The sequence below is a fragment of the Haliotis cracherodii genome, unplaced genomic scaffold (assembly GCF_022045235.1).
Source record: "Haliotis cracherodii isolate W230 unplaced genomic scaffold, xgHalCrac1.p SCAF_14, whole genome shotgun sequence".
Lineage (NCBI taxonomy): Eukaryota > Metazoa > Mollusca > Gastropoda > Lepetellida > Haliotidae > Haliotis > Haliotis cracherodii.
This window is the reverse complement of record NW_027266269.1, coordinates 12,592,422-12,617,524: the sequence shown is the minus strand read 5'-3', so window position 1 is coordinate 12,617,524 and position 25,103 is coordinate 12,592,422.

Sequence of the window (25,103 nt, the reverse complement as noted above, 5' to 3'; positions counted from 1 at the left end):
GGATTGTCTGGTCCAAACCTGATTATTTACAGTCCGCCGTCATAGAGCTGGAATAGTGTGGCGTTAAACAACAAACATAATCATATACATGTTTTCTCAAAGCGGAAGTGAGCAATATCAAGTGGTCTTGGCGCCTTCTCTCCATTGCGTCACAATCACAGTCAGCAATATTCAAACTGACACTGAGGCGCCCTGTGGACTAGACAAACCAGTGGTTGACATTATGAGCATTTCTCATATTGTGTTTCTGCGCCTTGAATACTAAATGATTCATTGCAATAAGACTTCACAAACCTTCTCTAAATCCAAGTAAGCCCATTACAGCTCTGTTTCGTTCCATAGTGGTGATCTTAACAAGTGTTGCCCCTTCTTCCTGGCAGTAGTTGAGGGCACCGTACCATGTCTTCACCATCTTGTATTTCTTGATATGGATAGTTTCTTCACCAGCCTTAACTGCCTTGTATCCCCTGGGCTGACCTGAAGAAAGTAGCATCTATTATATGTTGAAATAAAAATCACATACTACTTTGAGAAACACACATTACTTTTAATAAAATTAGATATTAGAATTTATAATGTTGCCCTAAATGTTTGCTATACTATTGCAATGCTACAAAATGCCCCCTATAATGACCCCTATTTCACAGAGAGTGGAGGGGGCGGTAATAGTTAGGGCAAACAATTTTGCCTTAGCTTTAACGATATTACATTAAATGTTTACAGGATATGCTGAATCTCACGCCATCTCCACCCTAACCCTCACCCACACCCACACCCACACCAACACCAACACCAACACCAACACCCACAGCCTCACCTTCACCCACACCCTCACCCTCACACTCCACACCCACACACCACACTCAACGGCTTTAGAAAGACGACTTACGTTTCTGTTTCACAGTGATTTCAAATTTTGTGTCTGGGTCATGTCCATTTTCTCCAGGCTCCATCACGCCATTTTGTGCAGACTTGATTTTGCTGTGGGTGCAGTTGTAAGCGAAGCCAGAAGCATGTTTAATCTCCCAAAGTGTGAACCCGAACATGGACGAAACGTTCTCCTGTGTCGCCATCAGAATACACCGCTCTGAAACCGAAGGGCCATTGATTTCAGGGGATGCTGTTATGTTATTATGAAAAACATATCCCGGTTTCATCTAGTACATTTGTGTTTCAGAACAGGCAAGGGAGCTTTATAGCTGGTTCATTGCTAACTGTGTTGTTGTTGGAGTGAAAACGGGCTGTAGTATCAGTGAAATCCTCTGTTGTCCAGTGCGTTGTATCGCCACATCTTCCTTTTGAGCGTGAGCAAATAAGTTAGTGATAACAGATATGGATCTGATGATGCAACTTTCTCAAGGAAACTTTGTGGCGAATGGAGCCAGTGCATCCAGCATTAAGGAACGAAGATGCACTGGACAATCGAGGATTTGTCAGTGAAGACATGGTTGATTTCGGTTGAAAAAGTAGATCCTTTATCTGATTTCATTTTCCTGATTGTTGTCCACAGCAGTGGTGCTTTATACGTTGTAAGTGACTACGGTCTGGGTGCATCCAAACATGTCATGATTACTGAGCTCGTCAATATTGTTTTAAAGCAAACGAATTTACCAGTAGCCTATGACGAATAATATATTCGGCTGTAGACTTGTGCCAATGTATGCTATGAGGGTGCAATTGAATGGCTCATGTTATCATATGTTGTATAGTATTTACTGAAAACTTCATATTTGTTTGTATCATGCAACATATTTAATATCCCACTTACCAAAACCGCACCAATGGTTCGGTTGTCTTTCCATCGTCACACACTTAAGTTCCATTACCGTGGCTTGGTATTCTGCAGATGGGATCTGTCATATCACAAAAAATGATAAAATAACAAAAACAAAATATCGGTTATATGATGCGATGATTATTAATATTTCGTAGACATATTAGTTTCATTTATACATGCAATTAGGGTGAAGGGTGTTAATGTATATTGTTAACCCTATAATTCTTAATCCATAGATGATGGTGGGATGGCCAAGTGGTTCAAGCGCTCCCTCATCACGTCAATGGTCCTAGTTCGATTCACCACCTCTGTACAGTGTTTGAGGATGTCCCCCACTGTGATGCTGCTCGCAAAAAGGTGGTGTACAATTGTAAACCAAACTAACAGCAATATATAGAATACAGTTTTCCAGAAGCAATAATACATAACTCAATATAGTCATTCCATAAATCTGCTTGATGAAGTGAATTATATATAAAAAACATCCACGACATCTCTCGTCACAGATGACTGCATGTAGTCATGTAATGAATACACAGCTTCTGTTGCTGACACCATGCCTCAAGTCATGACCAACTGTCAGTAAAACAAAAACAAAGGAAGAGTTCGAATGTCGAAACATCACATAAGCTTCCCAGGATTAAAAAATCCAGTATGACCTCAATTTCAAATATGATATTTTGAGAGAGGGGAAGAGTTATTTTAAGAACAAACTAAATATTCCTGTTAATCTTGGAAAAAATGTCCTCCGGTTTTACATTAAAATAGTGTTCAACTGTGTGGCTCTTTCTTCCCAAGGAACACAATTTATATCTTGAAGAGTTTATTGTAAAATATTGAACGTGAAAACTGATTGCGAGATGACATGGACATATCGAGGTCTTTTATCTAATTATCTAGAGGAAAGAAAGTCCAGGTGTTTTTTGCACACAACATCCGATTGATGATGTGACATGTGTAATGAACCATGAATATTCAAATCGCACGAGACTCACCTCAATTAGACCCTAACTCTAACCGTGACCCTAACCCTGGCCAACCAATTAAACTAATCAAATATTGTTAAAAACTGTAACGAGGTTTGAGTTCATGTTTTGTTAATTAAATAATATAGATCAATGAAAACACATGCTTGCACGTTGCAATTGAGTATATAACTTGATGCTAAGGGGTGGACAATTTGATTTCTAGGAGTGTGAGGTAAAAACTCGGAGTGTGCTTGAAAAATCTCTCATCCTGAATAATATGGTCATCCTAATCAACAAAGGGTATCACGTGATCCAAGCCATAATCATTGACATCGAGACATGAGGATGACAGTATGCCTGCAACGCTTATTTGTTAATGATCATTTCAAATCTTCCATTTCCAGAGACTGCATCATGAAGTCAATGTATTGTATCCCTGGACACGGTTATTGGCTTGTCCCACTGTGATATGACTGAAACAGTTGTTGATTGTGATGTGAAATGCCCATTAAGCATCATTACCCTTACTTACTAACATTAACACAAAAGTTTGGGATACTTTGAAACTGTCTGGCAATGAAAGTAATTGATTTATGTGGCAAGAACGTTTCCGAAGAAATCAAGCTCCCAAACCCAACAATGTTTCAGTCATGAAGCACGTGAACTCTTGTCAATCTTGGCATGTGGTAGCAATTCAATAATGAATGAATGTTATCCGGTCTGCGTGGATTTTTATAGGGCAAGAATGGGGGAATGCATGTGCATTTTCAACGTGCATCTGGTTTCCATGGCCGTTGCCGTGGTGCGTTGGGCGATCGGTTTTATTGTCCTCTTTTTTGTTTTTTTATCATCAAATTTCATTTTTTCGGACAAGGTAATGTTAAATTTTAGAAACTTTGCCAAAAATTGCCCAAATATTTATAACTTTTCATGCAATGTTACTTGAGGGGACGTTTCTTTTGCTGTTCAGTATATGTGAAATGGTTGTTCGAAAATCCAAAACGTCTGTTCCTTATTATTAGCACACCTAATATCATTAAAAGATATTAAAATATTCCAGAAATCCTTCGGATTTTTACATTTTGTTTTACGCAGCTATTTAGTACATTTACGTTCATATGACCTGTTTGATTTCTTTAGATTTTTGCTGTAACTTTTGCTTGCAGATAAAAATATGTGCCGATTATGATCACTTTCCGTCTTTCCAAACTTCCGTTTGCTTTTATGATACCGTTTGCGAGTTGATATATAGTTTGCGTCAAACCACGGTTTTGAATTCTTGTGAGATGTTTGAGTGACAACTTTGAGGCCAAACGGACTTAAAACTTGGGAAGTTAACTTATCACAGATTACACTCGAAACACGTTCGACGCTGTGCAGCATCAGTCTCAATGTTAATATAGATCTTCAACCAAACACACATCTATATCTATATGCTGGATAAAGAAATCACTTTCTTAGGTTCCCACTTGTTTATTTGCTTTCTTCTTAACACATCGTGTCCAATACTGTCAGTATCATAGTTGGACCCGTGAAGATCTGGGGTAGATAAGGCCTTCAGTAACCCATGCGTGCCGTGAAAGGCGAGTTTGCTTGTCGAAAGAGGCAACTAACGGGATCGGGTGGTCAGGATCGTTGACTTGGTTTACGTAGATCGATGCTCATGATGTCAATCACTTGATTGTCTTACAGACCGCCGTCATATAGCTGGAATATTGCTGAGTGCGGCGTTAAACAACAAACAAACGGTATGATTATTGACACACATCAATGTGAACTGTGCACAAAATGAATAGCAGAAAACACCGAAACAGCTCTGAAGTGGCTAAACAGTAGTCTACAACACTTGCATTTTTACACGTGAGGGACCTTAGTCTTCCCCTACGCGTCCATTATCTATATATAAACCAGTAGTTTTACAGATATCTAAAAGATGATGACCATAGGAATTGGTATCATGTCCATACTTAAACTGTTACCTGTGAGGATTTGCACGCTTGATTGAAGGATATCTTCATGGATATAAGCATTTTCCTGAATAAAGTCATCTATTATAATGTTATTGGGAAGATACTTCGTTCTAGCATTCATATCACCAGTAACACAGACATATTTGGTAAGATTACCACCCCTAGTAATGTCCCACTCCACGTTAGTGAAGTGTTCAGGTGGTGCACGTTGAGTTAAAACACCAACTTCCATGTGAATCACAAATATCATTTGACATGGCATGGCATCGAATTAAATAGAAGCGAATACTCCTACATTATCATTCCTGCAATTTCACAAACAAACGGATATTTCCTTCCATTGCAATAGACGTCATTCCAAATAGGTATGTTAAAATATTTCGCGGCTATTACACAATCCTCATCTTCCTCCTCCCAATAATATGATGGTTCCCCTCGTTTCCAGGTGGTGTATGTCAGAGGACTTCCATCGCACCAGAAGTATGTATTGTTGCCATGAACATCTCGTAGTCCCACACACACTCCTTCTGAAATTTCAACATAAGTGTGTGAATTCAGGTTAAACTTCGTATTTAAGGCTGTTTTAATTATGGTTTCAATAATGGCGTGTCAAATAATAATAATAATAATAATAATAGGTTTGATTGATGTGGAGGCTCTTCATGATAGAATTGTTTTGTGCACTTTTGCACACATTTATTTGTCTGATGATCCTCTTGTGAAGCATGTCAAGACTCATGATGAAAACAAGGCATTCCACAGTTTTCTAAAACGAGACAAGGATGTGGGACATAATCCCAATGTTGGTGTTGAATTAGTTGATGGTTCTGTACTGCTGGACGGTCCAGAAATGAGTGTCAACCAAGCGAAGTGCCATATCAAATCGGCCCAGACTCAGTGTTTTCAAGGCGAGGCTTTGTGAACGAGTTTATGTGCAGTGTGTTGAGAACATCAGAAATCCTGCAGAGTCCTTCGCTTGAATGAAGTCGTCTGGCCTGAAAAGTGAAACAGAAGGCTTTCTGTTTCTTGCTCAGGACCAGTCACTTCCAACTCGAAACTGTGATTTTGCACCACAATGTGAATAAGAAATGCCCATTTGTGGCACAGACAGTATCGTAATCAACTTGATGGGGTGGCTCGATCATTTTATTACCGTCTTCGCCATGCTTGTGGTTTTGACACAGAGGTCCATCCATGGTACGACCCGGAATTTGTGGATGGTGTCATGGAAAATGATAAATACAAAATCCTTTGGCTAATCGGGTTATGAATATACAGCCTCAGACGTATCCTGGACAACAAACCTGATCTTGTCCTTTTTCATAAATCCAATAAAAGCAATAATATCATTGAATTTTCTGTCCCTTTTGACACTAATCTGATTGACAAGATTCAGGAAAAACATTGCAAAAATGTAGACCTCGGTTTCGAAATGTCACGCTTGCATCCCAAGTACCAAGTTCTCTGACTCCCCAATGCCGACAATGGGTAGAGTACTCGGGTTTGCTACCAGCCCTTCTGACAATCTGGGTAATACAGAGAGCTGCAGTGTTGGGGAGTCTTCACATCCTCCGAAAAGTTTTTGTGTCGGTTTGACTAGGTACCGCATCCTGGGAGAAGTCCCATTCGCTGTCTGGGCTGCTAGGAGAGGGTACAAGGGCCCTGTGATGAGCCTAACCAGCCTGACTGAGCCAGGATCACTTAAACCCTCTTTGCTGCATGTCTTAGACCTCCACGACGGGATGTTGCTGATGAATCAGCCTGGAGCTATCGTAGATTTACTAATCAGTTAGAAGAGATTACTATCCATCTTTCAAAGAACTATTGGTTTTATGTAGTAAATTACACTAATTTAATAAGTGATATTTAATAATCTTCTTATCGAAGTTGCAATATTTTATTTACTAAGCATGTAGAAAGTTTTACTACACTTAAATAAAATCTCGTTCAAGGATTCTGGTCATTCTACGATCCCCGTTGACGGCTGCTTAATACAATTGGCACAAAACAAGTAAATAGCACAGGACATATACAACAAAGATGAAAGATAACATATAATGATTTGCAGTAATATTTTAAGTTAAACCACAAGGCTCGGAGCACTGAGAGGTTTAACTGACAATTTGAATGATTAGACATCGAAATCGGTGTGGTCTAAATTGTTAAAATCATAGCTAACATTCATTCAAAGAACCCTAGCTCCTCAAGAACGCTGTGCCCAACTGTGGGAACACATTGTGTGTCGGTCCTTTCCCGAACCTTATGCTCGTGCACCTGGCTCTTTGGCTAATCGGGTTATGAAATGCGTGTTCCTTGTCAAGGTTTCAACAAAACTGAGCACATGTATCAATCACCTACTACCTACCTTATGGCAAGTTATTATGAGCAAACATATCCCTGATTATGATGTAAGTAATTTCCTTTCTCTTTCTGCGTTTCTTTGACCGACCAGCTACCAACGCACATGCGCACAATGATGCAAAGAATAATATAAAAAAACGGCTTTTATAACACTGGTCAGCATAACTTTGTCAGTCATGAAAAAATAACAATAACAACGTTACAAAGCCAATATATAGGTTACACTCTGCTAAATAATCATCTCCGTCGTAAGAGGCGACAAACGGGATCGGGTGGTCGGGTTCGCTGACTTGGTCGATGCATGTCATCGTATCCCAATTGCGTAGATCGATGCTCATGATGTCAATCACTGGATTGTCTGGTCCAAACCTGATTATTTACAGTCCGCCGTCATAGAGCTGGAATAGTGTGGCGTTAAAAAACAAACATAATCATATACATGTTTTCTCAAGGCGGAAGTGAGCAATATCAAGTGGTCTTGGCACCTTCTCTCCATCGCGTCACAATCACAGTCAGCAATATTCAAACTGACACTTAGGCGCCCTGTGGACTAGACAAACCAGTGGTTGACATTATGAGCATTTCTCATATTGTGTTTCTGCGCCTTGAATACTAAATGATTCATTGCAATAAGACTTCACAAACCTTCTCTAAATCCAAGTAAGCCCATTACAGCTCTGTTTCGTTCCATAGTGGTGATCTTAACAAGTGTTGCCCCTTCTTCCTGGCAGTAGTTGAGGGCACCGTACCATGTCTTCACCATCTTGTATTTCTTGATATGGATAGTTTCTTCACCAGCCTTAACTGCCTTGTATCCCCTGGGCTGACCTGAAGAAAGTAGCATCTATTATATGTTGAAATAAAAATCACATACTACTTTGAGAAACACACATTACTTTTAATAAAATTAGATATTAGAATTTATGATGTTGCCCTAAATGTTTGCTATACTATTGCAATGCTACAAAATGCCCCCTATAATGACCCCTATTTCACAGAGAGTGGAGGGGGCGGTAATAGTTAGGGCAAACAATTTTGCCTTAGCTTTAACGATATTACATTAAATGTTTACAGGATATGCTGAATCTCACGCCATCTCCACCCTAACCCTCACCCACACCCACACCCACACCAACACCAACACCAACACCAACACCCACAGCCTCACCTTCACCCACACCCTCACCCTCACACTCCACACCCACACACCACACTCAACGGCTTTAGAAAGACGACTTACGTTTCTGTTTCACAGTGATTTCAAATTTTGTGTCTGGGTCATGTCCATTTTCTCCAGGCTCCATCACGCCATTTTGTGCAGACTTGATTTTGCTGTGGGTGCAGTTGTAAGCGAAGCCAGAAGCATGTTTAATCTCCCAAAGTGTGAACCCGAACATGGACGAAACGTTCTCCTGTGTCGCCATCAGAATACACCGCTCTGAAACCGAAGGGCCATTGATTTCAGGGGATGCTGTTATGTTATTATGAAAAACATATCCCGGTTTCATCTAGTACATTTGTGTTTCAGAACAGGCAAGGGAGCTTTATAGCTGGTTCATTGCTAACTGTGTTGTTGTTGGAGTGAAAACGGGCTGTAGTATCAGTGAAATCCTCTGTTGTCCAGTGCGTTGTATCGCCACATCTTCCTTTTGAGCGTGAGCAAATAAGTTAGTGATAACAGATATGGATCTGATGATGCAACTTTCTCAAGGAAACTTTGTGGCGAATGGAGCCAGTGCATCCAGCATTAAGGAACGAAGATGCACTGGACAATCGAGGATTTGTCAGTGAAGACATGGTTGATTTCGGTTGAAAAAGTAGATCCTTTATCTGATTTCATTTTCCTGATTGTTGTCCACAGCAGTGGTGCTTTATACGTTGTAAGTGACTACGGTCTGGGTGCATCCAAACATGTCATGATTACTGAGCTCGTCAATATTGTTTTAAAGCAAACGAATTTACCAGTAGCCTATGACGAATAATATATTCGGCTGTAGACTTGTGCCAATGTATGCTATGAGGGTGCAATTGAATGGCTCATGTTATCATATGTTGTATAGTATTTACTGAAAACTTCATATTTGTTTGTATCATGCAACATATTTAATATCCCACTTACCAAAACCGCACCAATGGTTCGGTTGTCTTTCCATCGTCACACACTTAAGTTCCATTACCGTGGCTTGGTATTCTGCAGATGGGATCTGTCATATCACAAAAAATGATAAAATAACAAAAACAAAATATCGGTTATATGATGCGATGATTATTAATATTTCGTAGACATATTAGTTTCATTTATACATGCAATTAGGGTGAAGGGTGTTAATGTATATTGTTAACCCTATAATTCTTAATCCATAGATGATGGTGGGATGGCCAAGTGGTTCAAGCGCTCCCTCATCACGTCAATGGTCCTAGTTCGATTCACCACCTCTGTACAGTGTTTGAGGATGTCCCCCACTGTGATGCTGCTCGCAAAAAGGTGGTGTACAATTGTAAACCAAACTAACAGCAATATATAGAATACAGTTTTCCAGAAGCAATAATACATAACTCAATATAGTCATTCCATAAATCTGCTTGATGAAGTGAATTATATATAAAAAACATCCACGACATCTCTCGTCACAGATGACTGCATGTAGTCATGTAATGAATACACAGCTTCTGTTGCTGACACCATGCCTCAAGTCATGACCAACTGTCAGTAAAACAAAAACAAAGGAAGAGTTCGAATGTCGAAACATCACATAAGCTTCCCAGGATTAAAAAATCCAGTATGACCTCAATTTCAAATATGATATTTTGAGAGAGGGGAAGAGTTATTTTAAGAACAAACTAAATATTCCTGTTAATCTTGGAAAAAATGTCCTCCGGTTTTACATTAAAATAGTGTTCAACTGTGTGGCTCTTTCTTCCCAAGGAACACAATTTATATCTTGAAGAGTTTATTGTAAAATATTGAACGTGAAAACTGATTGCGAGATGACATGGACATATCGAGGTCTTTTATCTAATTATCTAGAGGAAAGAAAGTCCAGGTGTTTTTTGCACACAACATCCGATTGATGATGTGACATGTGTAATGAACCATGAATATTCAAATCGCACGAGACTCACCTCAATTAGACCCTAACTCTAACCGTGACCCTAACCCTGGCCAACCAATTAAACTAATCAAATATTGTTAAAAACTGTAACGAGGTTTGAGTTCATGTTTTGTTAATTAAATAATATAGATCAATGAAAACACATGCTTGCACGTTGCAATTGAGTATATAACTTGATGCTAAGGGGTGGACAATTTGATTTCTAGGAGTGTGAGGTAAAAACTCGGAGTGTGCTTGAAAAATCTCTCATCCTGAATAATATGGTCATCCTAATCAACAAAGGGTATCACGTGATCCAAGCCATAATCATTGACATCGAGACATGAGGATGACAGTATGCCTGCAACGCTTATTTGTTAATGATCATTTCAAATCTTCCATTTCCAGAGACTGCATCATGAAGTCAATGTATTGTATCCCTGGACACGGTTATTGGCTTGTCCCACTGTGATATGACTGAAACAGTTGTTGATTGTGATGTGAAATGCCCATTAAGCATCATTACCCTTACTTACTAACATTAACACAAAAGTTTGGGATACTTTGAAACTGTCTGGCAATGAAAGTAATTGATTTATGTGGCAAGAACGTTTCCGAAGAAATCAAGCTCCCAAACCCAACAATGTTTCAGTCATGAAGCACGTGAACTCGGACAGTAATGTAATGGGTAGTGTACCAGATTTACCGTTGCCATTCAGACTGTTGTGAGCAGAAGCTTGTTGTTTTCTTGGAATCAAACTCTCAAGGACCTTTTATTAACACATTTAATCATTAAGGAAGCCACAGTGTTGATTGTGCGACGGTTGCAACGTGCTGAACGTTTATGTGCCGCAGGCATTCTGCAGGTGGGCACACCTCTGAATATTTTTGCCCAAACGCTGCACATTTTCTCAATTTGTCAGCAGCAGATTGTGGGCCTGATGTCATCGAACACATAGCGTCGATGATTAACGCCGCTCTGAAAGCCCACGGGCAAAAACTGCAACAACTCGGGTTGAAACTGCAACTCAGATAAGGGACAAGTTGCAAACTGCCACTCAGATAAGGGAAAAGATGCAAACTGCCACTCAGATAAGGGAAAAAATGCAAACTGCCAATCAGATAAGGGAAAAGATGCAAACTGCCACTCCGATAAGGGAAAAGATGCAAACTGCCACTCAGATAAGGGAAAAGATGCAAACTGCCACTCAGATAAGGGAAAAGATGCAAACTGCCACTCAGATAAGGGAAAAGATGCAAACTGCCACTCAGATAAGGGAAAAGTTACAAACTGCCACTCCGATAAGGGAAAAGATGCAAACTGCCACTCAGATAAGGGAAAAGATGCAAACTGCCACTCAGATAAGGGAAAAGATGCAAACTGCCACTCAGATAAGGGAAAAGATGCAAACTGCAACTCAGATAAGGGAAAAGATACAAACTGCCACTCAGATAAGGGAAAAGATGCAAACTGCCACTCAGATAAGGGACCATTTGCCCACTGCCACTCAGATAAGGGACCATTTGCACACTGCAACTCAGATAAGGGACCATTTGCTCACTGCCACTCAGATAAGGGACCATTTGCACACTGCCACTCAGATAAGGGACCATTTGCACACTGCAACTCAGATAAGGGACAAGTTGCACACTGCAACTCAGATAAGGGACAAGTTGCAAACTGCCACTCAGATAAGGGACAAGTTGCAAACTGCCACTCAGATAAGGGACCATTTGCACACTGCCACTCAGATAAGGGACCATTTTCACACTGCAACTCAGATAAGGGACAAGTTGCAAACTGCCACTGAGATATGGGACCGGTTGCAGCAAGCAACTGGTGTAAGAGGACATGCCTAGGCGGTGTGAAATCATCTGCACAATTGAGTATTATATTTTGTGGAACTTCAGCGCTTTACGTTAAAGGCGCTCTAGCAATATTCATGAGCCTAGTGTTATACTAAAAGACATGCAAGACGTCACAATCAGAACGGAGTCACTATGCATGGATGTTAAGAATATCAAGAATGCGACCTTTGTTAAAATGTCTTAGCCTAGGACATCTTCAGGAAAGCCATTGAAGCTATTTGGAATGTAGTCAGGGTAGATTCCTTCAGATATATACTAGAATGATCATCATCAAATGGAATGTCACCCTTTGGTGAAAGAATGTGGACATGTGTTAATGCCCTTCTCTGTTTAACCTAGCCAAGCTCTCTTCACCGAAATAAAACAGAAAAATCATTTTAAATGATGCTAAAAGGTTACCAACAGCCAATGGATTCAAAACTTATTTCTATTTTTTTTAATTCTATATTTAAAGCAAGCATATATTCGCTTATTTTTCCATTTTCAACTGCTGAGTCGAGTTATGAAAACCTTTGTGTGTTTGAACATCTAATCCTGGCAACAATGATAGTAGATAGGTTTGTATTGTTTTATTCCAAGTTATCTCCATTCAGTCAACACTACGATACTGTCATTCATATCGATGACAAATAATTTAACTGTGCATGTATAACAAAGCAGTGACATTTGGAGATTGGGACACAGCTGTGGAGATTTTTAAAAGTTCATCACGTAGAGGGCAGTAAACGTGTTAAGAATGTGGACAGTGTTGGCTGTGATGTGGTGCGAAAAGCATATCTTGCACAGTATCGTCAGTCTGCTTACTTAGAAGATATTCCAATACTCTTATCCTAGAATTCTCACTAGTCCTTATGATAAACGTTGGGGTGTTGGACTCCACTTGACCCGAACATTGTATTTCCATCGAAATGGATAGGACAGAATTTATTAGGGAAAATATTAATGGAAGTCAGAGACAATCATATAACAGAATACGTTTGTTCTGTCTAAAGAAGGGTGACAGATGAAAGAGCCATTTTCTACACGTGGAAATGTGTTGTGTGAAGCTGACCAGCTCAAAGAAACAGTCATTGTACAGTCATCCCAGTGTTTCAAGACAGTCAAATGTGTGCACGATGCGCAGACCAGATTTCAAGATGATGTGAAAGCAAGCAAACGAGTCATTGTCAAGAAAATACGCCCACAGAAGGTTTAGCGGATGAAGAGGAAGCTGTCAATGTCATCCAGTATACTGAATTCTTGCTGACATGGTGTTACGGTTTCGAACTCGGTAAAATCGTAAAACGTCTCAGTGTTTAATTCTGCTTTGGTTGTATATTTGACGGAGAAGGACAACAAGATCACACTTGTCTGAGCAAGATAAAGTCAATCAGTTCTTTAACATGGGCATTTCTGAGGTCAATGGTGGTCACGTGATTGAAAAGTGAATTCAACTGGTTCAAGACAACGTCTGTCGGCATTCACTTTATGTCAATATCAATGTACAAGTTATCATAATGCCCAATTTAAGACAGCTCAGTGGATTGACGAAGAAAAGACACGTGTTGTAAAATTGCTGTAAAAGTGTCTGATTGTTTTGTGATTACTGCTAATCATCCAAACATATGGCGATTGTGAAAGATACAACCTATATTATAATCTATATTAATGACCTACAGGAAATTTCTACTGATTTCTGGAAGAGGACGTGAACATATCACTTCTCATAGCACAATATCCTTTCCTATATCAACCACAATGGAACAGAAACTAAACATTCCGTATTAAATATGATACCCATTGTAGCGAAACATGTGCCCTCTTCAAAGCAGGGAGATAGTAATATAGAAGTGACATCACACAATCGAAATGTAGTGGAAAGAAACGAGGCTGCACAGGTGAGAACTATGGCTATAAAACGTAATGCTGGAGACGAGATTGTCACAACCAGGAAAGTAGGACGAGTTAACAATCTCTCTGTCTCTGTCTCTCTCTGTCTCTCTCTCTCTCTCTCTCTGTCTCTCTCTCTCTCTCTCTCTCTCTCTCTCTCTCTCTCTCTCTCTCCTTACACATACTAACGTTTAAATTTTCTAATGATGATGGACAATAAAACATGGAATAAATCATTTTCAGCAGAAGATGCTGTGAGGGGAAGATGCCTTAATATAGACATGGGTAAAAAGTCCAGCTATCTGTACCGGGATATATTTGCAACTCGTGTACGCCCAAAACTAAAAAGACAAGCAAATGAAAAATGATGACTAGAAATTGTAGAATTCCAAATATATACATTGCAATAATCAGGTAAATTCAACAGAAATTATGCAAGTTTTCGTCCTGTGTGAGTGTATGGTTTTACGCCAGTTTTAGCAGTATTCCATCAATATCATGGCAGTCCTTTCTGTGTGACACATGTAAGGATAACGGCAGTTATCTGTATTTCTGACTAATTCTCTTAGTTGCATTGGAAAACAAAAAACAAATAAATACGCAGATTGTCTGATTGTTTCTGATTACTTACATGACGCATTTATGTACGATCGCTCAATCAACGAAAATCCTCTTTGGTAAATCCCGGGAACTGTTGTCAGTGAACACGACATTTTGTAAAACTCGGTCACTGGTAGTGATGTCATACGGAAGTAAACACTGTTGTACATATTTGGTAATTTCTTTGAGGTGAAAATTATGAACTCGGCATTCAGCGTGTTCTTTGATCTTATCGAGTTTGCATTATCATCATCGCCTTGATAATCCACAGACATGACAGAAACCTTTTTGTGTAGGGTCACATTATTTATGACTAGTAAGCAGTGTATGACGTCACGTATGACCATGGTGTTATGTATTAATGCGCCACTGTGATCATAAGAATATACAAAATACACTGATTCGATGATGGAAATGGAAGATAAATGGTTTCTGACAGACACTCGTGTAGTAATCTCTATGTCCAGAATATAGGAAACTCTTTGCCAGATGTGATAATATGATGAGACACAGAAGACAGATGGATCAGGCCCTTCATGCCCCTCCTCTTCACAGAACAGGGTTGAGGCAAATGAATGAAGACAATAAACTTAAATATACTCTTAACGAGTTACACAAGTTCTAAAGTCGTGTTGGCGTTCGGGTAGCCAAGTGGTCAAAGCGTTCGCTCGTCACGCCGAAGACCCGGGTTCTATTTCCGACATGGGTACAATGTGTGAAGCCCATTTCTGGTGTCCCCCGCCGTGATATTGCTGGAATAATTGCTAAAAGCGGTGTGAAACCAAACTCACTCACTCTAAAGTCGTGTGGAATAAGGGATACATGCTATACAGAAGATATGTTATCGGTGAGATTATGCCTTTTTTAATGTTTGTCAGCTACTCGAGCAACCAGCTACTCGAGCAATATTCTGAAACTGTTCATAATAACTTGGGATGTTTCATTTCAAACTAGCTTTTATAACATAAATATATTCTTTCATCATATACTCGACAACAAAAGTTCCTGTGACACCAATATTGTAGTGTATTTTTCAAACAAGTTAAGTTTGGTTTTAAATATTGTAGTACATGTATGGAATCAAGTCACAAAAACGCAACTGCTACAGAAAAGCATGCATTCCATGCAAAAGTTTACGTTTATGCAAGACCCCTGCATTTCACTACCCAAGAATGGGTGTAAAAACATGTGTGTTAACGGGATTCCATATGCATTGTTTAGCATCGTGCTGACAACAACCACTTAGAAAAACAACAAAATTACGCAATTATTCATCATTACGAAATGCTACGCCTGTCCGAAAATGAGCGTCTGTGAACCATTGTTATGCTTGAAGCAGGATCGAGTCTATGTGATGTTGCAAGACAATTTAAAGTCCACAGAAACACCATTTGGTGTTTATGGCAACGTTGGCAACAGACAAATGCAGTCAGAGACCATCCTTGGAGTGGAAGCCCACGCGTAACCAATCATCGACAAGACAACTGGATTCGAACAACACACCTCCAAAATCGATTCCAGCCAGCAACAGTGACTGCAAGAAGCATCCCTGGTCTTCAGGGAATATCTGGTATATCTTCACAAACCGTACATCGCCGCCTCAGATGTGCAGGGATTGTCGCCAGAAGACCCGCCAGACGTCCCATTTTGATAGGAAACAACCGTCAAGCACGTCTACACTGGTGCAGACAGCGTCTGCGCTGGACGGCCATGCAGTGGGGACAAGTTCTATTCACTGACGAGTCTCGTTTTCACCTCAGCCACAGCGCTGGACGGATTCGAGTGTACTGAAGTCGAGATGAACGTTACGTCAATCATTGTGTCATGGAAGAAGAGTGGTTCGGAGGCGGCGGCGTTATGGTATGGGGTGGGATTACAGCAAGAAGGAGGACCCATTTGATAGTGGTAGAGGGAAATCTCAATGGACAGTTCTACCGCGACGAGATCATTGGCCCTGTTGTTCTACCATTTTTGCGTCGTCATGGCCCAGGCATAACCTTTCAACATGACAACACCCGGCCACTTATTGCTCGACTTGTTCAGGTTCCCTTCAACAAAACAACGTGAATGTCATCCCCTGCCTGGCTCACTCCCCTGATCTCTCACCAATCGAGCACATGTGAGATGAGATGGATCGGCGCCTTCGACGTCAACCACGTGTTCCACAGACACTCCAGGAACTTCGAAATGTGCTCCAGCAGATAGGGACAGATATCCCACAGGAATTCGTGTGATGCCTGGTCCATTCCATGAGGCGAATATGTGTTGCTTGCATCACAACCAGAAGTGGACACACAGGCTATTGATTTTTAAATTGACATTTTGGCATGTTCATGTTTTTTTATGAAATCATACATTTTCTGAAGTCAGTATGGCAAATTAAACCATTTGAACACTTACAGGAGTCTTTTATCTGTTGCAAACCGAAATAGTTTCAGATTTGGTAAAAAACATAACTTTGCATTAAATCTTCTTCAATGTCACAGGAACTTTTGTTGTTCAGTATATTTGGGATGACTTATATATCCTGTGAAAATTATATAATTCAAAAAGGACATGTATGGTCGGATTCAGGGTTTAGATAGGAAACTTGGGGTACGAAATGAGATTTTTCAGAGTTGAAAATCAAGTCATGAAATATATCACAGTGTGAATAAAGTACAGTCTACACTACTTTTGTTAATTATTTATTTATCTATTTATTCGCGTGAAAATGATTGATGGTATTGGCTGAATACGATTGTTTCTATCCAAAATGAAAGGTTTGCCTGTATTTTGTAAGCAGAAGTGAGTAAGTGTGGTCGGCTGTGACGATCAATGGTGAATGAGTACATTCTCCTCTTTATCTGGATGATGACATTCTACGTATTCACTGAGTAGCTGTATCAAGTGATCGAGTACTGTTGCATTCTTTTACGAAAGGGTGACATTCCATTTGAAGATGATCATCCAAGTAGGAATCTTTGACCAAAGGTATCTACCCAGACTGCTCTCCAATAGCTTCGATGGCACGGGGGGCCCAGTCCTCCAAGGCGCCACGATTCACTGTCCAGAGTTGTGTACCTGGGGCTCGCCAGAAACCTATGATTGTTGGTTCAAATCCTGGTTCACCCTGATTATGTTTCTAGGTTTGTCAACACCATACCGGGCTTGTGGGTTTCACCGAAGTGGTAAACGTTTGAACCTGCATCACTTCGGTCTTTTCTCGCACATTAAGCTGACACACCGCAATATAACTGGAATACTGTTAAAAGTGGCGTTATCCCAAACTTACTCACTCATTCACTAGAATAGCTTCAATGGCATTCTTAGAAATTCCACATTTGAGGCGACAATACATTGGATAATCATCATTCTAGTATATATCTGCATTCCTAATAGCTTCAATGGCATTCCTAAAGAATTCCTAGGCTAAGACAAACAAACAAAGGTCGCATTTTTCAAATTCTTAACATGCATTCATAATGACTCCGTTCTCATTGTGACGTCATGCATGTCTTTTAGCATAACACTAGGCTCGTGAATATTCCTAGAGCGCCTTCAATGGAAGGCACTGAAGCTCCACAAAATATACTACTCAGATGACCCACGTGTCATCCTACAACTTCATGCACGTCATTTGAATCAGAAGCATCAGTGGTATTGGCAATTTCAGCACTAGGGAAATCAACGTAGGGCTAATGTCATGTTTTCTCACGAATCGAGGTTCACTCTTGACTTCCATGCCCAAAGGAAACGAGTTTGTAGACATCTTAATGCACTCCATATTTTCCATGACAGAGTCAATCCTATCGGGGCATGATCATTGCAGTGCATGTGGTGCCATTTGCACGAGTTAGCCAACATTTCATCTTTCAAGATGATAATGCACGTGCTAATCGTGTCATACTGTGACCTTATTCCTCCAATCCATGTCATGCCATGACCAGCTCTCAATCCTGACCTTTCCCCCATTGAACAAGTCTGGGATGCCATTGGGAAAATCCTCTTATCACTCTCAATAAACTCGGTGTTGTTCTCACTGATGAGTTGAATGACGTGAGTCAAGCTGACATTTGTCGACTTATCAGAAGCAGCAAAAGGCAAATTTCCGACCTCTTTAATCTCTGACTCCCACCATCACATCATACCAACCATTAGAACCCATTAGATCTAATGGCCTACTCCCCAGCAGACATGATCCTATCACTATACCCATAAACAGTTTATTGCAATAACCTAAACTGACAAACAAAAGAAACGACGTTACCAACCAACATTATTTGTTCCTGTAACAGTGTCAATGTCCAGATAGATACGTCTTTTGTCAAAATAATTTATCTGTACCATGCCGAGAATGATGTTTTTTCGTCAGTTTACATCAAACGTTCTGCTATTTATGTCCAATTTGTCAAGCATGTCAAATTGACAAGTTTTCTGTCAATTTGAGGGAAAACAGCAAACTGGCCGGATGGGCTTTTTGCTACACATTTTCTCTATTATACTGCTATTTTCTTTGTTCTGTTTTAAAATCACGTTTCTGTTTCAGTGAACAATGATACATTTTTCACATTTTACTCTGTATGTAAGATTTGAAATGTGACACGCAAAAATCTCAGTCTCTTAAATGGAAAGAAAAATGACTCTACCAAAAAACAAACACCCAAGTCCATCCACACCCCTCAGCCTCAAATATCGAACTTTAGAATTTGTATACTTATCTCTTTCAGGGCATACATTGTATCTCAAAACATTGGCTTTGACATTGTACTTACCAGACTGTCGATGTCCCTGCGACGTCCCATTGTAGAATTACTTTTCATGCAGCATGTAAAGGCATACATTTCATGTTTGGTCGGCGCGCACATTGAAGTATTTAAACAAACACTCTCACATAACTTTATCCTGGACTCTGATACTACAGACATTAATGAAATAATATTCAGACTAATTGCTAAACATACACGTCCTGCCATGTTCACAGTTTGATCCGATGATGCTTTGCTGCTTGGTGCGAATTGTTTGACGTTGCTCCTCTATAGTATAGTATTGATTGAGTAGTGTAATGTAGAATGATCTACTTCAAAGCTGGTAATGGTTAGGTCTGTTGACATTTATCAATTAGTGAGAGCCTACAGTGCCTGTTATCTCAGATTCCAAAAGCATACATTTGCCAACATGGTTTTTTCTATCGCCTTGGAAATATAGGGAGACTGTTGTGATTTGGTGATTTTACCCAAAGAAGATGAGGATGATTATGAAACGTGGATAATCAAAAGAATGTAACAACAAATGAAAATTAAAATCTTTAAAGAGTAAACATTATTTCATTTTCAACATTGTACTTCGTTGGCCGGGAAGATGAAACCTGCATTCAAACTTCCTTTTCACAAATAAAGTTAGCAAGGACAGTGTGCATCATTCCACAGATAGTGTTTGCATCTCATTAGAGACATTAGATATTCAGCAAAATAAATCCCTGAAAAAAACATCTATGTTCCCACGTGTGTTTTCCACCCATAGAGCGATTATATCACCGGATTGCAATTAACAGTTGGGATGTTTTAATTTCATCAGAAAAATCTTTCTTCAGTGTGTTTGTTTCAAATAAGGCGTCTTTCGGCAAGACTTACTTTTTCAAGCAGATCTGTGATGGATCACAGAAGCAATGGATACCAGGAGTGATGTGGACATGATAAAGATGCGTAGCAGAATCATGAAATGAACAGATGTCCATACAAAAGAATAAACAGCTCCGAAGATGGCGTTGACTCATAAGGTCTTCTAAGCATTTTGTTATTATTAGAGCTTAACATTTCCTGACTTCCTTACAAGAAAAATAATAGAACTGTACTGTCAATGACGTTTTAATTAATGCCCATGGTCATGTACACTACCGTCGAGAAGCCCACACCCCTTACACTCTTTGAGGACGCATGACACACGAATGTGACGTGTGTGCACCAGGGGTGCAAATTGGCTGTGTGCTCTATTGGTTACAACGAGAGGGATTTCTCACATGGACTCAACCTGTTTTTACTTCTATTATGAACATCCGTCAGCAAAATTTGTCAAACTTTATGAACGTCACAATTATATTCATCTTCCCGAGGCAAGAGAGTTAACTGACTATGAAAGTCCAGTTGCCACCCTTGCCGAACTAGGCAAGGGTACTAATATGTTTTTTTTGTAAAACAAGTATATCTAAAAAAAACTCCATTATTGTGTTCAGAAGTTGGCAGTAACTTAAGGTTTGTTTGTTGTTTAACGCCATACTCAGCAATATTACAGCTATATGACTGCGGTCTGTAAATAATCGAGTTTGGACAAATAAACAAACAAACAAAACGTGTTATTCCCTTCTGGGAATCTTTATCTGGTGAAAAGCTCAGACTTGTCTTATATCCCAAGCAAGCAAGGCAATATTTTCTGTTATTAATTACCAAATGAAACTGAATAATATACGTTGTCCAGATATATTTAAAGGTCAAGTAAAGAAAAACAATGATTGTGATTTTGTTGCGAATCAGAATTGCCAAGATATCTTATGTCAATTTCTAAAAGGAAAAAGGCATGATATTCATAGAAAGAGTTTAAATGCTCCGTAATTGGATTCCAAAACAAAACTATTTGGGGGCGTGGCCTAAAGGTGCCAGCACAATGGTGCCTCAATGCGTGGCAAATGTTGTCAATGGCTGATAAGTTGGCTGACTTGTGATGATTGGTAACAATACGCTTACACCGGGAAGCGGTCAATCTAAAAGTGTTGCTATTTTTATTAATCTTACAAAAATAACAGTGCATACTGAAATGTTTGAAACGGTCTTTGATCTTGACATTGTGAATAATATAAATATAACAATGGATGTCTGTAACAAACGTTTTATGACTAACATCCTGTTTGTGTTCCATAATCAGTGACTTCCTAATTGTCCAACAGCTGGCCTAGGATATTCCCCACTGTGTTTGTTTATGCAAAACATCCTTACATCCAGCATTCGTTTGCTTTAAGATATAAAATAATTACTTATGAAAATAATGAGCACTGTATAAAATACTATGCATCACTTGTGGTTTGTAAAAACAAGTAGTATCTTTTGGATAATTGAGACCACTGTTGATTACAATGAGATTAAATGAATTGTCGCTGAATAGATGTGATATGGTTTACATCTTCAAGCATGGTACACTGCTCTGCAACGTCAGGCACTAACCATTACTTTTTATGCAAATATTGTGTGACGTGTTCTGGTAGGACTGGAAAGGATAACAGTTTTCATGAACACCTGGTTTTCATCACTGGCTTTCAGTGGTCCTTATGTATAAACCTTTCTCTGCTATTATACCTTTTACGTCCAGTGGAATTTGTTTCCAGGCCACTGGCAACAGAAGACAAAATGAAGTTTGTTTTAGGATACCTTAGAATGGGATCAGAAATCAGGTGCGTTTAGCAAATGTGTTATAGCAGTCCCTAGATGAAAGATACAGTTATAGGTGCCTGGACATGGGCGAAATATTTAATAGATTTCCTATAATATGAACGTAATCATAACAATTGATTTCTATTTTGGAGTAAAGTAAAATGTTTCTTCCACCCTGTCAACTGAGATACTTTCTTTGGGAATAAACTTACCTAAATATGTGCTGCAAATTTATGTTGTGAACGTTTGGGTTTGATTGGCCTCTCTTCAGATCAGAAAGCGTGTTACTGAATATGATTATCTCGTCTATATCGCCCTCACGACATTGTCACGTTAGAACATGTACAACGTGTTTCCCAATGTTACACGAGTGACGTCTGGTGAAATTCTGGTAAAATGCTCAGTCATTTTGTAAATTCTTCATCTAAATTTATCTGCCAGGATCCTGAGAAAAGATCCAAAACAGAGAAGTGTTTTGCTTTACTGATTTCATTCTAATCTTCATTTCATCTACCTGTCTTTTATTTCTTATGAAAATTACCATAGATGCCTTGACGAAGTGACCGCCTCCGTGGTCTTGTGGTAGAGCGTCCGCATGAAGAGTGGAAGGTCAAGAGTTCGATCCCCGGCCTCGTCTTATCAAAAGACATTAAAAGATGGTACTTGTTGTTACCCTGTCTGGCGCTCGGCATAAATGGGCTAATACAAGGACTGGTTGGCTCGGAGTCAGTATACTGTGTCTGAGTGGGGTATTCATGTTAAACTGTGACATGGTATCTCAGTGAGCTCGCACTATAAATCGGCATCAGTCCGGACTAGTACAAGCAGCCACTAACACGTGCATGCACGTCGCTATAAAAGTGCAATACTCTTGGACGCGACGTTAAATTTCACCTCACCTTGAAATGATTTGGTGAGTGAGTGAATATGGTTTTAACAATATTCCGGCAATATCACGGCAGAGGACACCGGAAATGTGCTTCACACATTGTAACCATGTCGGGAATTGAACCCAGGTCTTCGGCGTGACGAGCAAACGCTTTAACCACTAGGCTACCCGACCGCCCCAAATGATTTGGAGTCACTGGCTTTAAATTGTTAAGTTTAAAGTTTGAGCCTTTGCCTGACTCAATCAATGTGTTGCAAAACATCTCTATTCCAATGTAGGAATTCAAGGGGTTGCATATTTGGACCTGATGTCAATATCGTGAAGCAGTGTCAATGCTTTCACGAGAAGAAATCCTGTTGGATTGTCTTGTGTCTGTCACATTGTTGTCACCTTGATTGTCCCGTAAGGGCCACGGGACATGGTGGGACTTGATGGGGTCAAACCCGGCCACTAGCTGCCTTGCTCGCATTATGACATTATGGCACATTGGTGGGATTTATCAATTCCATTCCAGCATGATGAAGCAAGGTTTGTACTATACACTTAGCACTTAAACGGTTGACAATGAATCAGTTGGTTCTCATAAACCTAGTGCAGATTTAGGCTTTCAAACTATCACTAGAATGAGTGATTCAGATCTGGATGGACGTCTAGATTTATAACATCAAAGCCAGAGGATGTCTGATTATCCGCCGAAACAGATTGCACTGGCGCAAAATAGCGGGGAAACTGTATGAATGGATCACCGAAAATCAGTGTTGGCACCAAGTGTTCGCGAAAAGGACAAGAAACGTTCTGTTGTGTAACAACAGCTGGAATTTTAAAATCATTTAAAAATAAAAGAGTAATTTCTGTGAAGCCATATACGCTTGAAACATTTTCCTGTCAACGCTCATAGCATCAAATTGATCTGTGAGAAAGGTCTGTGCCAAGAATAGATGGACAAGTTGAGTGTTTGCAAGAGAGAAATGTAACGTGTTGAAGTTTTTGAACAACTCTTCGGCGTTCAGTTGACTACTTCCACGAAAACTCATATGTCGTATGCAGGGAGTATCATGTGATCACTGTGGGGAGTATCACATGACCAGTGTTGGGAGTATCAAATGACCAGTGTCGGGAGTATCACATGACCAGCGTGGGGAATATCACATGACCAGTTCGGGAGTATCAAATGACCAGTGTGGGGGGTATCACATGACCAGTGTTGGGAGTATCACATGACCAGTGTGGGCAGTATCAAATGACCAGTATGGGCAGTATCAAATGACCAGTGTGGGGAGTATCACATGACCAGTGTCGGGAGTACCAAATGACCAGTGTCGGGAGTATCAAATGACCAGTGTAGGGAGTACCACATGACCAGTGTAGGGAGTATCACATGACCAGTGTAGGGAGTATCAAATGACCAGTGTCGGGAGTATCAAATGACCAGTGTGGGGAGTATCACATGACCAGTGTTGGCAGTATCACATGACCAGTGTCGGGATTATCAAATGACCTGTGTCGGGAGTATTACATGACCAGTGTGGGCAGTATCACATGACCAGTGTCGGGATTATCAAATGACCAGTGTCGGGAGTATTACATGACCAGTGTGGGCAGTATCACATGACCAGTGTCGGGAGTATCAAATGACCAGTGTCGGGAGTATCAAATGACCAGTGTCGAGAGTATCACATGACCAGTGTGGGCAGTATCACATGACTAGTGTCGGGATTATCAAATGACCAGTGTCGGGAGTATCAAATGACCAGTGTTGGGAGTATTACAAGACCAGTGTGGGGAGTATCAAATGATCAGTGTCGGAAGTGTCAAATGACCAGTGTAGAGAGTATTAAAAAAACAGTGTAGGGAGTATCATGTTAGTATAATGTAACCAGTGTTCTAGTATCATATGACTTGTCCTCTGTTTGGACCCGGGGTAGATAAGAATGTGTCCTCAGCACCCCACTGCTGGCCGTTAAAGGCGACCTAACTGGGCAACCCGTTACCTGTTCATTTGCCCAATGCACCACTTTGACTCTTACGTCGCCTAGACGGGTGGTGCGAGATGAGCCTGGTCCTATCAATCAGCTGGGCATGTCAAGCCCTGAGCACTTATACTTTTGTTCTCCATCACTTTTTTTACTTAATTGTGTTGTACTTTTATCATTATATATGAATTTTAGCTTTACATTAAAATTCAAAATTTGCCTAGATGCTAGTGCCAGAAGGCGGTGGCTCATGCGCCAAAGTGGTGGAACCTTCTGATTGTGTATGTATCCCCAGTGTCTATCTGTCGGATATCCACAGACGTTAAGGCACTGCC